General features: G+C 38.2%; 1 protein-coding gene and 1 long non-coding RNA gene across 3 annotated transcripts in view; both read right to left on the bottom strand.

Moving 5' to 3' along the window:
* Positions 1-21,965, bottom strand: part of Hsd17b12 (hydroxysteroid 17-beta dehydrogenase 12) — a 144,015-nt gene that overhangs the window by 103,952 nt on the left and 18,098 nt on the right. The window lies entirely within an intron of this gene.
* LOC147829559 (uncharacterized) lies at positions 8,006-17,605 on the bottom strand. Its single transcript, XR_015449016.1, has 2 exons — positions 10,128-17,605; positions 8,006-8,690 (listed from the first exon to the last, which is right to left on the bottom strand). It is a non-coding gene; the product is annotated as an uncharacterized LOC147829559 (long non-coding RNA).

The raw sequence follows: 21,965 nt of genomic DNA, 5'->3' as shown, positions 1-21,965 counted from the left end.
ACAGGATTAAGCAATTAAGTACCATGGTTTAGTAAAGGAAGCTAAATTACCCAAGCAGTGACAGTTCACTATTTTTGGGTCACTAAGATTTGCTTCTTCAATTGATACTGGGGGTCCTCAGATCGCATTCTGCTATGGAGGAAGTGGGTAAGTTAAGGTAGCTTTCAGTAGTACGCAGAAAAGAGCAAAGGCTATCACCCGTGACTCTGAGAGCTGGGGAAGTCATATGATGGCCACAGGTAGAATTGAGGTAGCAAAGGAAAGAAGGGAGAAGGGAAAAGGAGATTTTTTTAAAAAGGCTTATGTCTTCACAGATAAATATAACACCAGAACCCAAATTTGCAAGGCTTTGAGAAGAGGGAAAGTGACAACTATAAGGAATATCCCAACTTGGCATCCAGGAGTGTCTAGCTTGTTACAGATTATGTAAAATACTGGCAACTGACCAGGGCTCCACTTCCAGATTTTATACAGTCAACAAAAACACTTTAGTTTGTGTAGGGTAAAAATATTCTACTCTTTGTCCTCAACTTGCCAGGAACAGCTATTTTAAGAAGCCAATCAACCTTATCAAAATCAAACATCAAAAATAGACTAGAGGAACACTGGAAGCAAACACACTATTTTTAGCTCCTCTGTCTATTCCCTGCCACTACCCACCCAATTCTGACTGCAGAACCCATGCATAAGAGCATAGTTATTTCAAGCAGTTTCCTTTTCTGACTCCTTTTTCCTCCCTGAACACCTGAATGCAGAAAACACTCTATTGATTAAAGATTAATACTGCTGCAAACCATGACACCTGCCTTTCCTCTGAGTGCTTGGGGGAAAGGGGAAGAAATAGAAAAATGACAGAAAGCTTGCATCAGTATTCCTCTTGGGGATCCATTACATGGAAAGAAAATTGCTATTTCAATTCCCTTTTGTTGCTAAAAATAGCAGTCTCAATTGATTCAAGCAAACAGTCTACAAGCTTAGCTGTGCTGAATTTAGAAACCACCAAAGTCCCTGAGAGCAAATGCTAACACAGTCTAACACATGCCAGCTCATATTTAACAAAGAACGAAGAAGAGAAGGCAACAGCAGCAACTTCCCACATTTTTATTAAAGAGAAACAGTGAAGCGATGCAAAATAAGAAAAGGCAACTCTAACTTATTCTCCTACTCATATTTCAATACAAAATAATTTGACAGAAAATGTAAGTTCACGCAAACATGTGGGCATTTCCCACACCCTCCTGGCTTGGGGATGTACAGATCTTTCTGCAAGTGCCATAGGTGACTACAGAAAGAAAATGTCCAGTTTACCAAAGTCCTGCCCAACAGAGTCCCCTTCTTGCCATTCAGTCCTTTCAGGTTCCCCTAAGCACCCTCTTCTACCCTCACCCTCCACACTACCTTCTCCTGATCCAACCAGAAACTGTACTTACAGCTTGCCACTTAAAAACAACACAAACCAACCCAAACAAACACACACTGAAAGCATCTATGGGTTCAGACGAGAGCAAGAAGCTGTGAAAAGCAGAATCTGCTCAAGGCAGTGAATCAACCCCTGAGTCCACTTCCAGGCCAGGGCCTGTGGTTCCTTCTGGTGGCCCTATTACCCAAAAATACCTGCTGCCGGACTTTTTCACTTTACTTGGTTAACGGAAGACCTTTCCAAATAATGATCCATTTTAGTTAATGCCACATCCTTTTTAAATATGCAAACCCTTGTAGGAGAATTAAAAGGCTATCAATCCTCATGCTTCAGCATGATTAAGTAGACTAAAAACTGCTTTGTAGCTTTCTTGGAAATACTCATATTGTGAGGGTAAAGTTGAAGGGTCTCCTGAGTAGGAATTCTGAATGGCAACAAGAGTTACCACTTCTGAGTCACAGGGCCACTGAGACCCCATTCTGAAAAGGTTTAGGCTCTTCCTGTATTTTTAGTATAAATTCACTATGAAAAATGGTTAACAACATGTGTTACTAACACAGACCAGTGAGGTTCAAGTCCAAGTTCAAATCCCCTGTCACTTAGCAGAGGCTAGTTAATCTCCACTGTCTCAGTCCTTTTACACGGATTGTATCTAAAGTAAAACTTTCTTGTACATCAAAGGACTGTTACCAAGGAAGTGAAAAGACAACCCACAGAATGGGAAAAATATTTGCAAATCATATCTAATAAAAGTCCAGAATCCAAAATTTATAAAGAATTCCTACAATTCAACAACAAAAAGACAATCCAATTGGAAAATGGGCAAAAGACTTGAATAGGCATTTGTCCAAAGAAGACGTGCAATTGGTCAACAAGTGCATGAAAAAACAAGACCAAAATCATTAGAGAAATGTAAATCAAGAGCACAATGACAAACTAGGTTGTCCATAATTTTCAAAAATGGAAAATAACAAAGTGCTGGTGAAGATGGCATACTTAAACTTATACATAAATGTTTGTAGCAACACTACTGGCAATAGCCAGAAGGTAGAAACAACTCAAATATCCATCAACGATGAAGAGATAAACAAAATGCGGTATATCCATATAATGGAGTATTATTTGATCATAAAAAAGAATGAAATACTGGTACACAATGGTGTACCAATACTGGTACAATGTGGATGAACTTTATATATGAACATCATGCTAAGTAAAAGAAGCCAGGCACAAAAGGTCACTTAACATCTAGAATAGGTAAATTCATAAGGAAAGAAGGCAGATTAGTGGTGGCCAGGGGCAAAGGATGTGGAGTAATTGCCTTAATACATATGGTGTTTTCTTTTGGGGTGATGAAAATGTTTCAGACCTAAACAGAGGTGACGGTTGTACAACACTGATAATGTACTAAATCCCACTAAACTGTGCACCTGAAAATGTTTAATGGTTAATTTCATGTGACCAGAATTTGACCACAATTTTTTTTAAAACCTTTTTATTTTTTGGTACGGGGCATCGAACTCGGGTCCTTGCGCTTGCGCAGCAGGTGGTGAAACCACTGAGCTAAATCCCTGGCCCTAAAATCCATTTTTATAAGTTATAAAGATTAGCTTTTTACCAAGGGCCAGATCAGGAAAGGAAATTGCTATATCTCTTGCTGTGTCATCCTTTAGATTTGAAGGCAAAAAGGGGCCGGAGATTTAGCTCAGTGGTTCTGCCGCCTGCCTGCCAAAGCACAAGGTCCCTAGTTCGATCCCTGGTACCAATAAATAAATAAATAAATAAATTTGAAGGCAAACATCAACATATCATTCAATTTACACTACTCCATACAGTGGAACCCAAGTTTGGATTACTCCTATGGGTGGAAGAGCCCTTTTGCATGTATTTAAATTTACTGAGTACCTCACATATGCCAAACACAACAGCAGATACTTTATAGGCTCTACCTTTTTAAGTCTCAATACTATATGAGGGACCACCAGTAGCTGCCTAGACAACCCTCTGAGGGTTATAAATAAGACCTTCTTATGCTATCTAATTTTACAGATGAAGAAACAATCTCAGAGAGGTTAAATGACTTGCCAATACTCAATCATCCTAAATCTAATCACCAGAACATGAAATCTACTACACAATAAAATACTGCCTTCTAAACTCAGAACTATCCATAACCATCACATTTGGGAATAAAGTATTGTGCGTACACAAATACTCTCAAGGATCTCTTCCTCATTAATCGATAACACTCAATCCAACCTTATTTTTCACTATTCCTTAACCAACCTTTTAACTCTACCCAAGCCAGTCCATCAGGTGTTTCCCCAAACAGAATACGCCAGGGAATCAGCTCCATATTGTTCCCAAGTTACCCCTCACATGGAAATACGATTTCTGTATTCTCCATCCTATCACATGACCTTCTAGGATTTACAGACAACAATTGTTCAATGTGGCTAGCTATTTGCTTTCTAGGATATCAAAGCCCTGGCTAATCTTCCTGTTAAGAAAGGCTAAATAATGTGCACAAGTTCAAAATATCTAGAAGCAAACAAATAGAATCAAAGTTCCCTGACTTTTCATCTGGTTCTTAATACTAACAATTAATTAGACCATGAAATACACCAAGGAAAAGAGCAAATTGATGGAATAGTTTTGAGATCCTATCTCTGATGAGTTATATAATCCTTTTAAAATTTTCTTAACATGGTATAGTTAACATTTAAATGGCAACTGTTCAGTCTGTGCAATTATTTAATGCTTAACATAAACCACAATATTCTCTCTCTTCCTATGAAGGATATTTACATTCAGTAAATGGCTACAGGCTTAAAGTTACTTCAACAAGTCCAAATTTGAAGTCTATAGCACAAAACAAGAAATATCAGCTTTTGACATATCTCATGATTAAACATACTAGCTCTATTTTGAACCAGTCATCTAATAAATAATCACTTTTTCTGTAAGCATTAACCACTTCCCTAAAGGCATGTATTTTAATGTTATGTCCAAAGAGGCCTCCCATACTCCCAGGAATGAACCTTACACCTAGGGGAAATCAAATCAATCTACTTGTCAAGCCTCAGACCTGGTCAAGAATGTCAAAACAGCAGTCCCAAAAAGATAGCCTGGTAAACAATCTACTATGCATCTCCACCTTGAAATAATTCATAGTAATACCAACAACAGACTTGGGGAAGGAAAGGAGAATGTTCATCTGTTTTCACGTAATTTTTTTATCTCATCCCTGAGAAGCCAAAACCATGAGTACTCAACACAATCCCTTTGTGTTATAGAACATCTGGCTGGATCCTCTTTCCACTTTTGAGGAAAACCAAGACTGCGGATACAATTATGCTAAGCAACCTAACAACTATCACGTTTCAGAGTGAGCACTCAAGGAAGTTTGTTTCTAACCAAATCTTTCTAAAGGAGCTTAATATAATCCAACACCCTTCGCTCAGTTACAGAGATTATTTTCTACAGAAAATAGTAGAGGCTTGACCAGCAGGAAACCCATGTTCCTAGTCCCAGTTCTGCTCACTAAATGAATCTAGACCAGTAATTAGCACTCTGGGCCTCCGACTAATGAACAGCCAAGAAAGCTCCTATGATTCCCTGGTTGTAATGACTATAAGTCGCAATAATGGCTTCTCACTCACCTTTAATTTCTAAAATAAAAACATAACAGATTTTTTTTAAAACCATACATCCACAAGTTCTACAAACAGTGCAGGTCAGGTCAGAGCGATGATTGAAAATAATAAGCCAATAGCTATCTCACCTTCAAAATTCAAGTCAGAACACTAGGAATTTAATAAAAAAATTCTTTTATTTTCAACTTTTCTCCTATAGATGTTAACAGGAAAAACAGAAACCTCATTTCTATAACCTCTATTTCTCCTGTGAAACTTTGGTGAAAGTGCTAACGACCAGTGAAATAATTTTCTCCTTGTCATCTGAAGTCTGTCTTGTCCAACTTCATGGGTAAGCTACCCTTCCCAGATGCAGTGGGTGGGTAGCAGGTAGCTCTGTATGGAAGCACTGGTAGCAACTATCTCTGTCTGGAATAAAAATGGAATCAAAGGAAGTCAACTTTCCTCAATTCAAGAAGCTACCTCTCCCAAAATGTTGATCTAAAATGTAATCTTGGGCTGGGGGTATAGCTCAGTGGTGAAGAGCTTGCCTAACATGCACAATGCCATGGGTTCCATCCTCAGCACTGCATAAATAAATAAGTAAATAAACAATGTTGGGTCCTCTTCGATGACAACACTTTACTTACATCTCTTTTTTTTTTTTTTTTTTTGGTGCCAGGGATCGAACTCAGATCCTTCTGCTTGCGCAGCAGGTGGCAAAACTACTGAGCCAAATCCCTGCCCCCAACTTACATCTCTTTTTATTCTACAAAGGCACTGTAGAAACATACTGGTCTCTAGTGCAAGTTTCAAAAGTAAATTATTTAGTAAAGTTTCAATATCTGGACTAGAGCTCTGAGAGAGAGAACAAGTTCTCTGAGGCCTGAAGTGACAGTTACGTTGGTTACTGACCTACTCACCTACCTTGCAGGTATGTTGGAAATTAAAACAATCTGCTACTTAGCGTTTTGAAAACAACTTCAATTCCTCACAGGGTTAGACACTGCTGAACTTATAAATTCAGTATTAGATTTCAATTAATGTTCAGTTGTCCCTGTTTTTCTTATTTGGTCATTGATCCTGAAGATACAAGGGCACCTGAAACAATTCTTTAAATGTCATGCTTTTCTATGCCATCCACTGGCCCTTACTAACTTAATAGTTTATTGCCTTTCCATTTTCATTATTCAGAATGAACATGGCCTTTAAAGATGCTGGTGTACAGCAACATTGCTTACAATAGCAAAACTGAATCTATCCAACAATAAGGGACCACTAAATTATAATACATAATTATAGAAAATATGTATGAGTATATATGAGTACATATATATAGCACATATAGTATATACTTTGGCACATGTTTACCAATCTATAGAATATCCGTATCAATGATACATATGGCATATGTATACTATACAGCACAGCATATCAATAAAATGGAACAAAAGATAGCCACCAAGAATCATGGCTTCAGAGGATAGCTACTGGCAGTGAAAGCTATCTATGATAGATTGCCAAGTAAAAACAAATTGGAGCAACATTGTGTGGAGGAAAATTGACTATTTTTGTTTTACCAACGTTTATTTCTCTTGAGGACCCTTGGAATTTCTAATAACTATTACCTAATGATTATCCAAAAGAAGCGGACCAATAATCTGGCTCATAAAAAAGCCAATTCTCAAAGGCAGTAGTAGGAATAACTACTGGTCATTTGGGGTCTTAAAAAAATATTCACATGTGTGTGTATACGTGTATGTGTGTGTGGGTATGTGTGCATGTGTTGAAAAAAATCTAAAGAACCTAAAAGACCATACATAAACCAAAACTTGGTGGTAGTTACCTCTATGTATAATAGAAATAGTTTTTATTTTCTTTTTACTTAGATGTGTTTTCTAATTTTTCTATAATAAACAAATGTATTTCTTGTGTAATGCTTTTAAATTTTAAATTTAAATTTTAAAATTATACTCTGCAAGTGTGAAGCTAGTTAAACCCTGAGAATTCCTGGGTGGTTACTTCCACATCGATGTCTGTTCAATTCGATTCACAGTTAAAAGCCTAGAACAGAAAACCGCTGAAACTCTAGCTTTCTAGAAATGAAACAAATAAAAAGAGAACCAAACCTCCTCTTCCACTTCTGGAGAGAAAGGGGCTGAGAGATAAAGGGGGGCCCAGTGTACATTTACTGTCACAGACTGCCTCTCTCTCAACTCAGTGAGACAAGAGGTATACTGGGTAAAGAGTATGGAAAAGGGACTGATCGTAGATCAAAATGGATACAAAGCTGGAGAGAGGGTGAATTATTGTGGTGTTTTTAGGGCTTTACCATAATACCAAGTACTTAGAGAAACAGAGCTGTAAAACTCAGCTTTAAAAGATAATGGTATGTTTCATGAAAGCAATGGTTATCAACAAAATTCCTTACATTCACAAGTTATTTCTCCAGTATGCTAAAGATTCCAATGGATTCAAAGTTCAAGCAAAATTCCCTCTAGGGGAATTTTCTATACTAGGTCTTTTCTGGAGCCTTCCAAACTCTAGATTTTATTGAAATGGAACAGAGCCACTTTCAATGAGTTAGCTGATACTATATAGAATATATTTCCTAACTAAAAATAACAAGGATTACCATAATGTTTTACGTTGAATGTTGTCTGATAGAATCTATTTATTCCTTTTGACAAAGGCCACTCAGTCTAACAAGATCAACAGGGCCACACTCAGCTTCAGCAGGACTCTCAGTCAACAACAGGTTGTCCTTTCGTCATAAGAAATCTGACTACACAAATGTCCCCTTCCTCAGAATGAGCATGACATTGTATGGTGACTAGTCCTTAATATAAAGCATATTTAAATAATTTACTCTTTATGTAATAACCGTGGTCTCACGTTTATATACTATATACATAAAATCTGTTCTTTGAATTCATATGCAAAGCAAGCCTCCCCAATTAACTTAATGGAAACCTTAAGAATCTTTGGAATGCAAATATTCCCCTCCCACACGTTATCTATTTTTATGGATTTTTATTTCCTTCCACCAAGTTTTAAGAGTGGACTGCACCTGTATTCTGACAGACTGGCAGTTTCTAATTTGGGACAGAATCCGTACAAGAATTCAGACTGAAATTTTAGTAGACAGGACGTGTCATAACATTTGTTCTGTGAGAGCTATCCAGGTTTACCTAAATGTGCTACCTCTTGGGAATTCAGTCTATTTGAAGGCCAGTGTTAAAACTAGGAATTCCTCTTTCATGAGATACCAGGTAAAAAACACAAGGACACTGCACTGGCAAAGGATTCTAATGGTGCCTGCAGAGTAGGTATGTGCTTGACCCTCAGCATCAGGAACACCGCCCCTAAAATATGACAGCGCTGGGCCAAATCACATCTAATGGTCAAAGTCCTCGTTGCGGTAAACAGGAGTCACTGTGTCTGCAGGAGTCATCTCAGACCTGAAGCACGCCTTCAAAGTCCCCTTCCTTCCTCTGCTCGGGCTTTTGGGAATTGACCTAGTACACTTCATTAGCATTACTCTTATTCCTGGATCATCCAATGAGATGCTGTCTCTCCAGCTGCCTCTGTCCTCACTGTCCCCTCCGAGTCACTCAGCTTCCAAATTCGCTCGCCTGGAAAATGGGAACAGTAGCAGTACTTGACTTAGAGACTAGGATATGAATATTAAATCCTTTGAGTAGTTTCGGGCACATCGTCAGCCTATGTGTCAGCTACCACGTTTTACTAACATCACTATTTTATGTGTTGGGAACATTTGATATATAAACAGTCTATAGTAGCATTATCACTATTAAGTATCTAATTGCTAATTGTTATGCAAAGTGAAAATAACATGAAAAATATTTAAATTTAGAAAACTTACAGAAATCCTACATTCACTGCTCCTGACCACTTGACAACATAGCACCCTCACCAAAGTCCATTTTGAGATGGTAGCTCCATTCTTTCTTACATCTATTTCCCTGTTGGGGCTTCCTCTCATGGAGTTTCCATGTAAAAAAACTCCAGTTTTCCCTAATGGAGTAACTGAAAATGGGCATTTCTGCATGCAATGACTAAAACTTTTATGTTGTGGGATTTTTTTCTTCTGTCCCTGATTAGAATGTAAGTTGCATGAGGATAGCCATAATTGTATTAACGGACAGATTCATGTTCCTAAAATAGTACTTGGCACACAGATTATCAATAAGAACTATTAAATAATCAATATTCAACCCAGCCTACCCCAGACTTCTTTGTCTGATAAATAAATCATTATCTATTCACCAGAGATAGCCACCATAATCAAGTATTCATTACTTACTGCTGAAAACATTCCTGGGTGTTAAAGCACTACAGAATACTCACATAATACAGTATTTGTTATCATCCCTGTCATTATTATTATTGTTATTATGAATTAACCAGCACTTAGGATGGCTTATTATGTTTTAGGCAGTGATACCTGGTATTTTTAGCACACTGTTAAGTAAGCATCATCTTTTTTAAAACTTTACAATAACTTCTGAGGTACATACCAATTTTATAGATGAAGCAGCTAGGGCTCAGAAAAGTGAAGCAATCTACCCAAGGTAACATAGCTAGGAAATGATTTGCATAATTTGTAAACCCAAATTTCTGGCCCCGATGCCTAAAATCTGACCTAAAATGCTATACCTCCATGTCTGTCAAGTATTCACATGGAAATCTTTTATTCTAAAAATAACTATAAGCTCTAGAAGTTAGGAATTCTGTTTTCTAAACTGTAACATCCACTACAGCAACTAATATATGATACTAGGCCCTTCTCTACCTACTCAGTAAATACTGCCACAGAAAGACACAAGTGAATACCAAACCTACTTTGGAAATCTGAGCTTTCATAAAAATGAGACACGAATGTACACTGATAAAAAAAATTAATGTACTATATTTAAGAGTAAAAGCCCCTTGGTTTCTCTTGATTGCAGGGATTTTCCTTCTGTTGTATTTGTCACTCGAGCATCTAAAATTAATTTTTTAAAAAATCTCTGCTATGGTCCAAAGGTTTTTGTCCTCCCAAAACTTACATGTTAAAATCGTCACCCCCAAGTGATGGTATTAGGAAGTGGGGGTCTTTGGAAGTGGCTCGGCATGAGGACAGGGCATTCCGAGGCCAGAGAAAGCTCATCTGCCTCTTCGTGGAGACAAGAAGAAAGCGCCATCCATTAACCAAGAAGCTGACCCTCACCAGACTCCGAATTCACCAGTGCTTCATCTTGGACTTCACAGCCTTCAGAACTATGAGAAATAAATTTGTTGTTTATAAGCCACTCAGTTTATAATACTGTTACAGCAGCCAAATGGGATAAGAGCGTCTCCTAACATGTTAATGACTGGTACTCTGTGTTCTATGTATTTAAAGATAAATGATGGATTTATTTTCAACCCAAGCCAGTAGGCTTTCTGCCATATGGTAACCCTTAACTCTTCGGGAGCTATTCCATACAAAATAACACCAGTCCCTTGTTGTATAAGTAAATGAACACACACACACACACACACACACACACACACACACACACAATCACCACCACCACATCCCAATATATTTGGAGAAGGCAGCCAAAAATGGAATGGACCCATGAAGAGAGCCTCCCATGTACACATTTCTGTTTTCCCTGCCTTCAGCTCAGTGATTTTCAACAGTTTTCCTATTAGACAATAAGCAGAGATGTGTAAGCAGCTGCAAATAGATGAATGAACCGTGGGATGCTGAAAATCTGTGAACTGAATTATCTAATACATGAATCAAAATTTTTTAAAAAAACATTCTCCTCCTCCAAACAGTTGTTTAAACAAATCAAAGGGAAAAGAAGAGTTGGAGGGAATATGAGACAAAGAACAAAATCTGGTCGGTGACACATTTATAAAATTGATGGCTTGTCAGCAAGATACTGATGAATATTTTTGCAGGATAAAAATGGCAACCCAGGTCTAAAAATAAACCACTGTGCTGCAGACCTGTCTGGTTCAGCTACACCACTGGAATACAAACTCCCTCACTCACCAGTACATTCTGACTCAAGGTTTCACAAAGAAGGAAAAACTGAACATTTTATTAGTGAGAGAAGATATTTTACATGGTTTTAAATCAGTTATGTTCTCTATAATAATATATATTGAATTTTAAGTTTAAATGATTTTCATCTTCTAAAATGGTGATAGCGATAAACCATTTACTCACCTTTTATAAAAGTATTATTTCTTCCCAACCCCATTATAATAAAATATAGTGGTATTATCACCATCTTGTGATAATATTCTAAAATAGGAATTTAAAAATAAAATTATAAGTTATTCCTAAGCCATGCTGAGCTGAATGGCAGATCTAGTCAAAATGCTATCTCCAAGTGACTCTGGAGATGGGGCAAAAAACCTATTATCTCATCTCATTTTGCATCCAAGGCTAACAATAAAAAGCTGTTAGCTAAAATGTAAAAGTAAATTTACTATCCTTCACAAACAGCACTTTAATATATTCACTTGACTCAATCTTGCCTTATTTAGTTACAATTCTGATCTTAGATAAATGATTTTATCTCTAAGAGTTACAAGCCTCTGGAAAGCTCTCCTAGAATATTTTGGTTGCTATTCATGCCACCATTTCCTGTCTGTCTGTCTATCTCTCTCTGTCTCGCAGACGAGGTATAGGTATGGTACCCCAGCTTGTCTCAAATCCCTGGGCATAAGCAACCCTCCTGCCTCAGTCTCTCAAGTAGCTGAGACTACAGGTACATACCACCACACCCACATGCCACCATTTTAACAGTAAAAATGAATTAACTCTCCAGAGCAATAAAATATAAATAATGAATTACATTGGATCCCTTATGACCACACTCAAGTGAATAGAAAAAAAGAAAACAAATCAACATTTCAGGGCCCCGTCAAGTTCTCACAGTTCTTCCTAATCCTCACAAACACTTCCTAATTCCTGACTAGACAGCTACACATTAAAATACAACTGTATCTTTCAATATATAGCCACATAGTTTTCCCATTGCTGCTGGTATCTCAGTCTAAATAATGGCAAAATTTTCTAAGGGAAGGAAGAAGCACATTATGATCATCAAGCTTATTTTTGTAGCAGGCACCACCAATGTAACAATGGTTAAGATAAAGCTCTTGATTCCCCCTGCAAGCTTGCTGCTCTGTCAAAACTCCCTATGAGACCACCCATGTACTCAACTGCTCAAGCCCCAAACCTGGAAGCTGGCTTTGGTTCCTTTCTTTCCCGCATCCTACTTCAATCCAAAAAGAGTGTCTACTCTTTCTCTCAAGTACACACCATACACCACCGCTTCTCACCCTATAGTTCAAGGCCCCATCATTCCTGTCTCCCCCAGGAGACTGCAAGGCCCCTTGTTGTCCATCCTTCTTCCATGCTTGGCCACTGCAGTGAATCCACTGCACAGCAGCCAGTCACTTTGTAAAAAGTAATGACATCACACCATCAATGAACTCCTTTACTCAGAATAAAATCCAAAAGTACTTTCCATGTCTTATGAGATCTTTTACAACCTCAGCTAGGCCCACTCTTCTATCTTCTACTACCATTTTCCCCCCTTAATGTTTTCTACCTAGTTACATCCACTGCCAAAGGCCTTGTGTTCCTCCAAACACAAGTGCAGGCCTACCTGTGGGCCTCTTTACTTGCCCTCCCTCTGCCTGGAATGCTTTTATCCAGAGCTACACATGGTTGGCTGCTTCTCAACACTAAGGTCTCCACTCAATGTCCTGTCTTCAGTGACCTCCCTGCCTGCCCTATCTAAAACATCCCCATCCCACGACTCACATATTAGCAACTTTCTATCCCAGGTTCTTGCTTTAATGCATCTCCATCTATAATTACACTATTGACTCGTCCAGTTGATTACAGTACATCTTCGCCTGTTTGAATGGAAACTCTTCTGTCTTACGCATCATTGTAGCCCCTGAAAAAGCTAATGTATAAACTAATCACTACAGCAACAAAAAGTGCAAACTAAAATACTTACAGGAACCAGATGGATAATGAAAGTAAATAAAGCAGGCAATTTCTAACTAATACGGTAATGCAGGCCCAATACCACAGCAACTTACTATTTTCATCCAGAGGACACAGCCTTTTTGATGAAATCGTCAATTGTTTGATGCTGAAAAACTGATGTGGTTTTATAAACTGAAACTTGGAAAAGCCAAATGAACCACATCTGTGAGCCAGGTACATACAAGAGCTATCATTTATTAACTTCTAATCTACAGTAAATCTCTCAAATTTCTAAGTATTTGGTATAACAGATGATTCTAAAAATGACATAACAATTCCCCATGCCTTCTTGCAATGTGAATTTGCCATTCCTCCCATCAAAAGATAAAATTTATTTTCCTTCCCTTAGATAAGTGTTTGGACCAACTTGCTTTATGTCTTCTGATCCAGGCCTTAAGAGATCTTGTGGTCACGTAAGGAATTTCAATCAAAACTATGGAAAGCAAGGCCATATGGAGAGTTGGGATCCTCCAACATGAGTGAGGCCTTCTTAGATCCTGTGGTCCCCACAACCCTTTGGAAAGCAGTGATAGGCCCCAGACATATATGGTACTATCTTGAGTCCTCCTGCTCCAACAAACCCACCTTATCTGACCCGGTATGGTAGAGAGTTGAGACATCCTTGTGAACTCTGCCCAAATTCTTGACCCACAGAATTGTAATGAAATGATTGTTATTTTAAAGTTATATTTTGGAGTGGTTTGTTCCTCAGCAAGATGACTGAGACAGAAACTGACACCTAACAGTAAGGTGTCAAAATCATCCACCTAAAACATGCAGCATTGGATTCTGGAACCTGATGTCCAGCGGAGGCTGGGAAAGTGCCAAGCAGGTTATTAGCAAAGGCCCAAACCATTAAAAATTGCTACTAGGGGGCCAGGGATTTAGCTCAGTGGTTCCGCCATCTGCCTCCCAAGCACAAGGGCCCAAGTTCGATTCCCGGTACCAAAAAAAAAAAAAATTGCTACTGGAGACAAGAGAAAGAGCAACTCATGTTACATAGGGGTGGACTGTTTGGCAAGATTATTGCCTGCAATAATACTAACCTGATATTTACCTAACTTAATAATTAGGTAAGAGAATATTTGTCTAACTAACTTGTGGAATTAGCTAAAGATATTTTTAGATAGAATATTAAAAGTGCCAAATGGCTTCTTATAATTGTATATACTAAAGTAGGAGGAAGAGAGAAACAAATGAAAGGAGGACCTCTCTAATTAAGTTCCTACCGAATAACTCTATCTAGTTTTTACTTTCTCCTTGAAATTTTTACTTGGATGCTTTATTACTGTGCCAGGAGCTATTTTTAGCACACCCTTTCTTCAGACTGAGCTACAAGAAAAACAAGGTCAAGATGATAGAAGACCACTAGTAAAACTGATGCACCTGAACTTTCTGGTATGTTCTGTGTACTAAATTTATTCTCTGAGCCAGAACATTCATCAGTGCGTTCCCAGCTTTGTTCATGGCCTCTCTTCTGGAGTTGCCTCCCCTTGCTTTCTTCACCGGGGGACTCCTCACTTGCTCAGGCCTCACCGCCACGCCAAGCATTTCCCTTTGCTCTCTCAATGCGTCTTATGCACGCACACAGCACATTATGGAGCATGTGTGCGTATAATTTAATGTATATAAAAATATTATACATATTACACATTTCTTGCTTCCTTGCTTAATGGTCTCCACTAGATTGTTAGTTCCAATAGAGAAAGGACTGTTCTTCCCTCCTCACAGAAACCTAAACAATGATTTTAAGAATCAACAGTGTTTGTTGAATAAAAGAATCTTAAACCCTTGATTAAATCATGTTTCCTTCATCAGTAAAATGGGGCTGATAATCCCAGGAGAAGATACAATTGCAACTTTCTGGGAAAATACAAAGCATTATTTAAATCATTATGAATAATTCAAACATAATTCAAAGCGTTATTCAAATAATGGTATCATTATTTATCAAGCATGAGCACAAAGCATCTCCTTTCAATAGCCTACTTTACTGTCAGAAGTATGAAGACTTACTTGCTACATTTAAGGACATTCAGAATAACATAGCAACTTTCACATGAAGGTCCCATGGAGGTCCATGTAAGTTCTGGCTTATTGTTGCTTTTGTTTTGTTTTCATTAGTCACTTCATTTTGCGGTCACTTATCATATCCTGTCTATATTTTAACTCAAAAAACACAAAAGTAAACCTTCACATCCAAAGGGTAAATATAATTATTTGTGGGTTTCCTAAAAGTCTCAGAATTCTAGACCTAAACAGAGCGAGTTTCTAGGACATGATTCCTCTATTTTCCACATATATGTGGTTCTTTGAAATCAAAGTGTTTACATGTTATAGTACCACAGGCAAGATTATAAAAGTGCAAAGGACAGAAGGGACAAGCATATGTACCTTCCGAGTCTTCATTCAATCCCTGATGTACCTATCACCTAGCAGAGGGAGTTTAATTTTTTTTAGCAGGGGGATTTTAAATCTGTACTGTCCAACAGGGTAGCCACCAGACACATGTGGTTATTAGTTTAATTTTAAATTCAAATTAAATAAAACTAAAAATTCACTTTCTCAGTCACACCAGCCACATTTCAAATCCCCAGTCACTGATGACTATGAAACTATAAAGCACAGATACAAAATATTTCCACTATCACAAATTCTACTGGACAACACTGCCTTAAATTAATAAAACTATTTTCATATTAAGTTACTGGGTGAATTCTTCTGAAATGGCTCTCTGCCTACAGTAATGAAAACTGTGATATTCAAAAAATATCATAGTCAGAGTCAAGTCATAGTCTCTGGGAAAATATCATTTTTCCATACACTTACACAGAATGTAAAAGTTTTCATTAAAATTCAGTCTTTGAAATGACAAATATCCCAATTAAGGACAATTCATTTAGCAAACTTTTCTCACTGTAGCACAGACAACACCAGGATTGAACCCATGGCCTGGAGCATGGTAGGCAATGCTCTAGCACCAAACTACTCCCCAGCTCTATGGACATTTCTCCTCAAGGACATCTACAACATCATCACCTTTGGAGCTGGAGTTAAAGGGGCAATTTTCCAAAAGCCTTCCTGCTTTTAAAGTCTGGATATTTTTTTTCAAATTAATACATCACACTATAGTTTTAAAGTATTCTACCTAATAAAATATATGAAGAAACAATACTTGGGACTCTTAATAGTTAAATGTTAATTCTATAAAATCTAACCTCAGAGTAAACTTACTGAATAGACTCTGAAGATTAAATATCTCTGCAAACCAAGTTTAAAACATGACAAACTAATCTAGTACTGAGATTTGTATTTTATATGAAGTAGGTTCTTTGCTTTTGAAATATTAAATAAGCTTTCAAACTCAGAATTCAAAAGTAGTTTATAGAACTACTACAAATCCAAAGGAGTTTTACAGAATTTCAAAATATAGTGGTAAACTACTAACCAATTTTAAAAACAAGGTATTTTTGCTCTGGGGCCTCTTATGAGGAAAAAAATGTTTTTATCCCCCAAATACTAGATAACACCCAAAGAAAAATTCATTTAAAAAAAATCAACTTCAGTATAAAATCTGAAAGTCACTGGTGCTCATCAGCACCCTCTAGAGTTATAGTTCAGAATGAAATGATCTTAAAACAGAAATGTATTATTTAAAATAAAAATACAGGCAAAGGATTTTCCTGTAACTGAAGTCACAATGGTATCATAATTATCAGGGCTCCTTTAATGTTGCAGCCTCTACTGAGTAATCCAGTTAGTTCTCCCTCCCTAGATGGTTAGGGACAGAGGCCGTGCCTGAAGGCACAATACTCTGCATCACCACCCGGCAGAATGCAGCCTGCCCTGACCCATTCCCAGCCCACAGGTGCCCTGTAGCAGCCCTGTCTGTCAGGGGCCCATTCATACAGAAGAAACCCACTGTTCACCAAGAGATCATGTGCAGCCGGTCACAGCACAAGACAGCAGCCCTTCCTGTTCAAACAAGTGTGGAGTGGTAGTCCCCAACATTCTAAGTGCTTTAAAAATACATGGGAGTAGCACCAAAATATTTGCTGTTTGCATCTACTTCATTTGGGGTTTTATTTGGTCTCCTTAAAAAAGATTTTAAAATTATAAAGTTAGAGCCAGGGATTTAGCTCAGTGGTTCCGCTGCCTGCCTCGAAAGCGCAAGGACCAGAGTTTGACCTCTGGTACCAAAAAAAAAAAAAAAAAAAATTATAAAGTGATATGAGTTCACTCCATGGGGAAATTATAATCTCTCCTTACTCCCAATTCCTATTAGATTGGCCTAATGTTTCATGACTATGTCATAATGGCTGCAAAGTATTGCATCAAAGGCACTAAGTCAAATCACTGCTAAGAGATCTCTCTTTGAATTGTTGACAAACTCACAGGAGATTTATGCATAATACTCTTGTTTATGAGGGGTAAAAGCTACCGTTATGCAACAACTTGCAACAGCTATGTGGCAACTTGCATCTTACCTGGCTGAGTGACAGACATCCTCTCCTTGCTGCTGCTTATCCCTGAGCTATTTCACTGTCCTGTGTTTTCTCCACTGGAGGGCACAGTTAGCTAAAAAGAAAATGTGGTGAAATCTAATTTGTTCTGTTCTATATTTCCTGAAAAAGTATGGGTGAAAAAGAAGGTTAAAGCTGCTATGGGGAAAGATGTTTTGGTAATATTTAAGAAGTTAATATATCTCTGGTTCCCCTTGAAAACCATTATAAAAGACAATCATTTATTGGCTAAGACAATTATGCTCCAATACCACTATCTATAAAATATAAACAAAAGATGAAGTAGAAAGCAGAGAAAGATGAAATACAATGGTGGAAATGACCCACTTTAGAGTAACCTACAAGAGCACATGCAAATAGAAATTCTTTTCAAGTCTACCAGGTTTGGCTACCCAATGAGACATCTCTACAAGAACGCAATATTGAGCCACTCCGTTCTTTTGCAATGACATAAATCACATGCTCAGCAAAAATGAGGCTATTTTTACTTTTTTGAATAATCATTTGAGAGTTATGTCAATAGAGGACACTATTTAGCAATTTATCTAGAGATTCCTTTTCTCTATAAACCTAAGAATGTAGTGTAAAATATTTTCAATATGCTTAGGAAAAAGAGTAATAAAGAGACACATAAGTACTGTTCTTCTGGATAAAGTCAATAAATATACACTTTTCAAAGACCTGTATTGTTATAAACAATAGCATTGTTATTCTAAAAATTGCTTTGGAATAAAACAGTCAGGCTTCAACTTACTGGTAAGCTTTCATTTGTTAAACGTAATGGGATAGGACAGCCCTCCCTGAGCATTACCCAGTAGGTCAAGTGACAAAGTATAGTAACTTATGCAATGGACTGAATGTTGAAATCTAAATTCCCAATATTTGGGGTAGGGTTTTTGGAAAGTAACTGGGTAGGAGCCCTTGTGAATGAAGTAGTGCCCGTAGAAGAAGAGACCAAACACGTGAAGACATGGGAAGATGGCCACTGTACAACAGGAAGCAGCCCTCACCGGACTACACAGCCTGCAGGACTGTGAGAAATACATTTCTATTGGCTCAGCCACCCAGTCCAAGTATTCTGTTATAATAACCCAAGCTAACTTAGTTTTTTTTTGTTATACATAGTTCAAACTAATTTTTGTAAAGTATCAAGTGGGGCAAAATAACTTGAGTGGAACTAAGTCTTCAAAAAGATCACCTAAACATTGTGTGTGTGTGCGTGTGTGTGTGTGTGTGTGTGTGTGTGTGTGTGTGTGTGGTCTGCGTGCATGTTTAAAGTTGTGGGGATTGAACTCAGGGCCTCATACATGCTAAGGCAACACAAATTATTCATATTATTTTAAAAGTGATTCATCAAAAAAACCCTAAAATTCCCAGCTAGGGCTTTTCATATAATTCAATGGAAGCCAGACCCCTTCCTCTCAGTTCCATTTGCCCAGTAATACAATTGACTGCTGTTAATCCTTTTCCCCCTTTATTTTTATTTATTTATTTGGTAACGGGGATTGAACTTCAGACCTTGCATTTGCAAGGCAGGTGCCAGAACCACTGAGCTAAATCCCCCGCCCTTCCCCATTTATTTAAATCATGGTTCATAAAAACAGTATTCCAGGAAAAGAGACAAGTTAGTATAAAGTTTGTGTTACAGATATACAAACATCAGGGAGGCTAGTATGGTTGGAGGAGTAAAATAATTTCCTTTAGTCTCACTTCAAATGTCACCTTAAGCCAGATGTGGTAGCACATGTCTGTTATTCTCAGCATTCTGGGAGGCTGAGGCAGGAGCAAGCCCAACCTGGGCAACTTAGTGAGACCCTGTCACAAAATAAGAAAAGGGCTGCATATGTAGTTCAGAGCAAAAGAAAAGAATACCCCCACACACACATACACACACCCCTCATCATTCACTGGGGAAAGTTCATCTAAGTTACTGAATCCCTGTTATCAGAAGGGGTCTCCCACACATAGAAGAGAAGGTTCCAGTCCTCTTACCCAGAAGCCTTGTACCATTGTCACTCCAGGTAACATGTATCTTCTTTTTCTAGCAATATTCATACACACGCATCAGTCTTTCCTGGCTCCTAAAATGTCCTTGGCCTCGGCAAGGCCGTATCACCACTAGGAAGGAACACGAAGTACAGTCCATGTCCCTGAGCTCCGTGCATCTTTGCTCCAGCTTTTCAGTGACCCAGTTGGCACACTCCCTCATCACTTCAATTTGTTTTTGTTTTTTTTGGTACCGGGGATTGAACTCAGGTCCTTGCGTTTGTGCAGCAGGCGGCGAAACCACTGAGCTAAATCCCCGGCCCTACCACTTCAATTTTTAAAATAAAAGAATTTAAATACTAATGGATATCTGAAAGAGGTTCCATAACTGTTATTTACTACATGAATAGGAGAAATCAGCAGGAGTAAGACTATACCCCCAAGGAAATGAACATTATTAACTTCACCTTGGCTTTGGAATGTAATTCGTAAAATATGCACTAAGGATAGTTACGCCCATGTATCCCCTTTTCTAATTCAGTTGAGTTTTCTTGGACCATTCTCTCCCATTTATCGAGTACTTACTAAAACAACTTAAAAGTGAAGCAGATGATTCTGTGAAACTCTGAATTCACTGAAAAACCAAAAACTCTTGAATCATTTGGTAATAGTTCTCAAAGAACAATACCAATGAGCAATTCCCACATACCTGTACTCTTTGGCTTTACAAACTGTAGACCTGAGCACTAAAATAAGAGTCCAGTATGGCCGAGAACTCGATGATCAGCACCATCAGATTTTATTTTTAATTAGATTTTTTTTTTTTGGTACCTGGGATTGAACTCAGGTCCTTGAGCTTGCTCAGCAGGCAGTGAAGGCACTGAGCCAAATCCCCGGCTAGATTTTATTTTTTAAGGAGACTTACATTTATGTCATGCCAAAGTCTTGCCAAGGCTGTGTGCTGGCATCACATCCTCACATAACAGGACCCGTCCTGCTCCCTCTCCTTTAGACCAAGGAAAGCTTCTCAGAAACTATCCCCCAGCATCTCACTGGCCAGAGCCATGATATTCCCATCTTTAAACTGATCTAAGATAAGTTCGAACTGAGCCAGATGTGGCCACCAGGGGTGAGGAAGTATGCTGTTATCCTGGACCTGTACAAGTCAACAAGCAACCAAATGTATTTGCCAAAACCCCCCCGAGTGCAATACTCACCTCATTCTGACCAAGTGCAAATCATCTCCCATTCAGGAGATCAGAATTAAATTACGAAAAAGAAATTTATTCGTACTTTAACAGAGACACAAATCTATGAGGTCTGCTCAGTATTTAGGTAGGGGCCATCTGCATTTATAAAAAATGTTAAAATACTTAAAAGAGGCCAATCCATCATCCATTCTGAAAGGTGGCAAAACCTCTACCCACAACAATCAACAAATGCCTCAGAAGGACTGTATTTCTTTTATTGGCTCTAGGGATTAACTCCTCAACCCTTTCTTCAGGCCTATTTTGTTGCTTTAAAGAAAAGGAAATGAAATGTAAATATTATGATGGGATTATACCCAAGCTGATTGTGTCCTGCCCAAATCCCTATTGACCATACCACTGGGGAACACATTCCAAATGGATCTCTGACCAAGTACTTTCTCTGTTGGCTAAAGCTAGCAACACCCAAATGCACAGTAGACCTTAGTGCCAATGAACGCTCTTCCCCACCTATAGCCCTCAACCAATGGTGGACTAATGCCCGAGCTTCCAGGCCTCTTGGGCAAGATAACTCTGAAACTCGGCTTCTACACTACCTCCAGAGCGCTGCAATGAGATTAAGCCCCTGGTGACCACAGTGCTTGGCAATGTCCTCTTTAATGACCAAATTTTTCCGTGTCACTCTCTACTGGTTTCTTGGGATCATCTTCCAAATCAATTGCTTGCGCCTGAATCTTCATCTCAACATCTGCTTCTAGAACCCAAACTAAGGTACTAAAAAAGAGAGAAAGGTAAATGATTCTATATGAAGTTATATTAACAAATATTTTTTAAACTCATACTTTTCAGGGAATATTTTTTTCTTACTATGAACCCCAGGCTGTCCTGAACTCAACAATCCTCCTTATCTTCTGAATGCTGGGATTACAGGCATGCACCACCATGTCCAGCTCAAAGAATATATTTTCATGTCAATATTAGTAGGAGACTGGAGCTAGCTAGCTAGCTAGCTAGGTCCCTAATCTTTGCTACATTAAAAAAAAATCTCATTTAAAAACTGATATTTTGCTACAGATTCCTAAAACATACTCTTATGCCATCAATCTAATAATTCATAGG

This window comes from Heterocephalus glaber, unplaced genomic scaffold (genome assembly GCF_053883595.1).
Source record: "Heterocephalus glaber isolate CG9 unplaced genomic scaffold, H.glaber_assembly_v1.0 deba00000594, whole genome shotgun sequence".
NCBI lineage: Eukaryota > Metazoa > Chordata > Mammalia > Rodentia > Bathyergidae > Heterocephalus > Heterocephalus glaber.
Note: the sequence above shows the minus strand (reverse complement) of the source record. Positions and strands in the feature narration are given on the sequence as shown.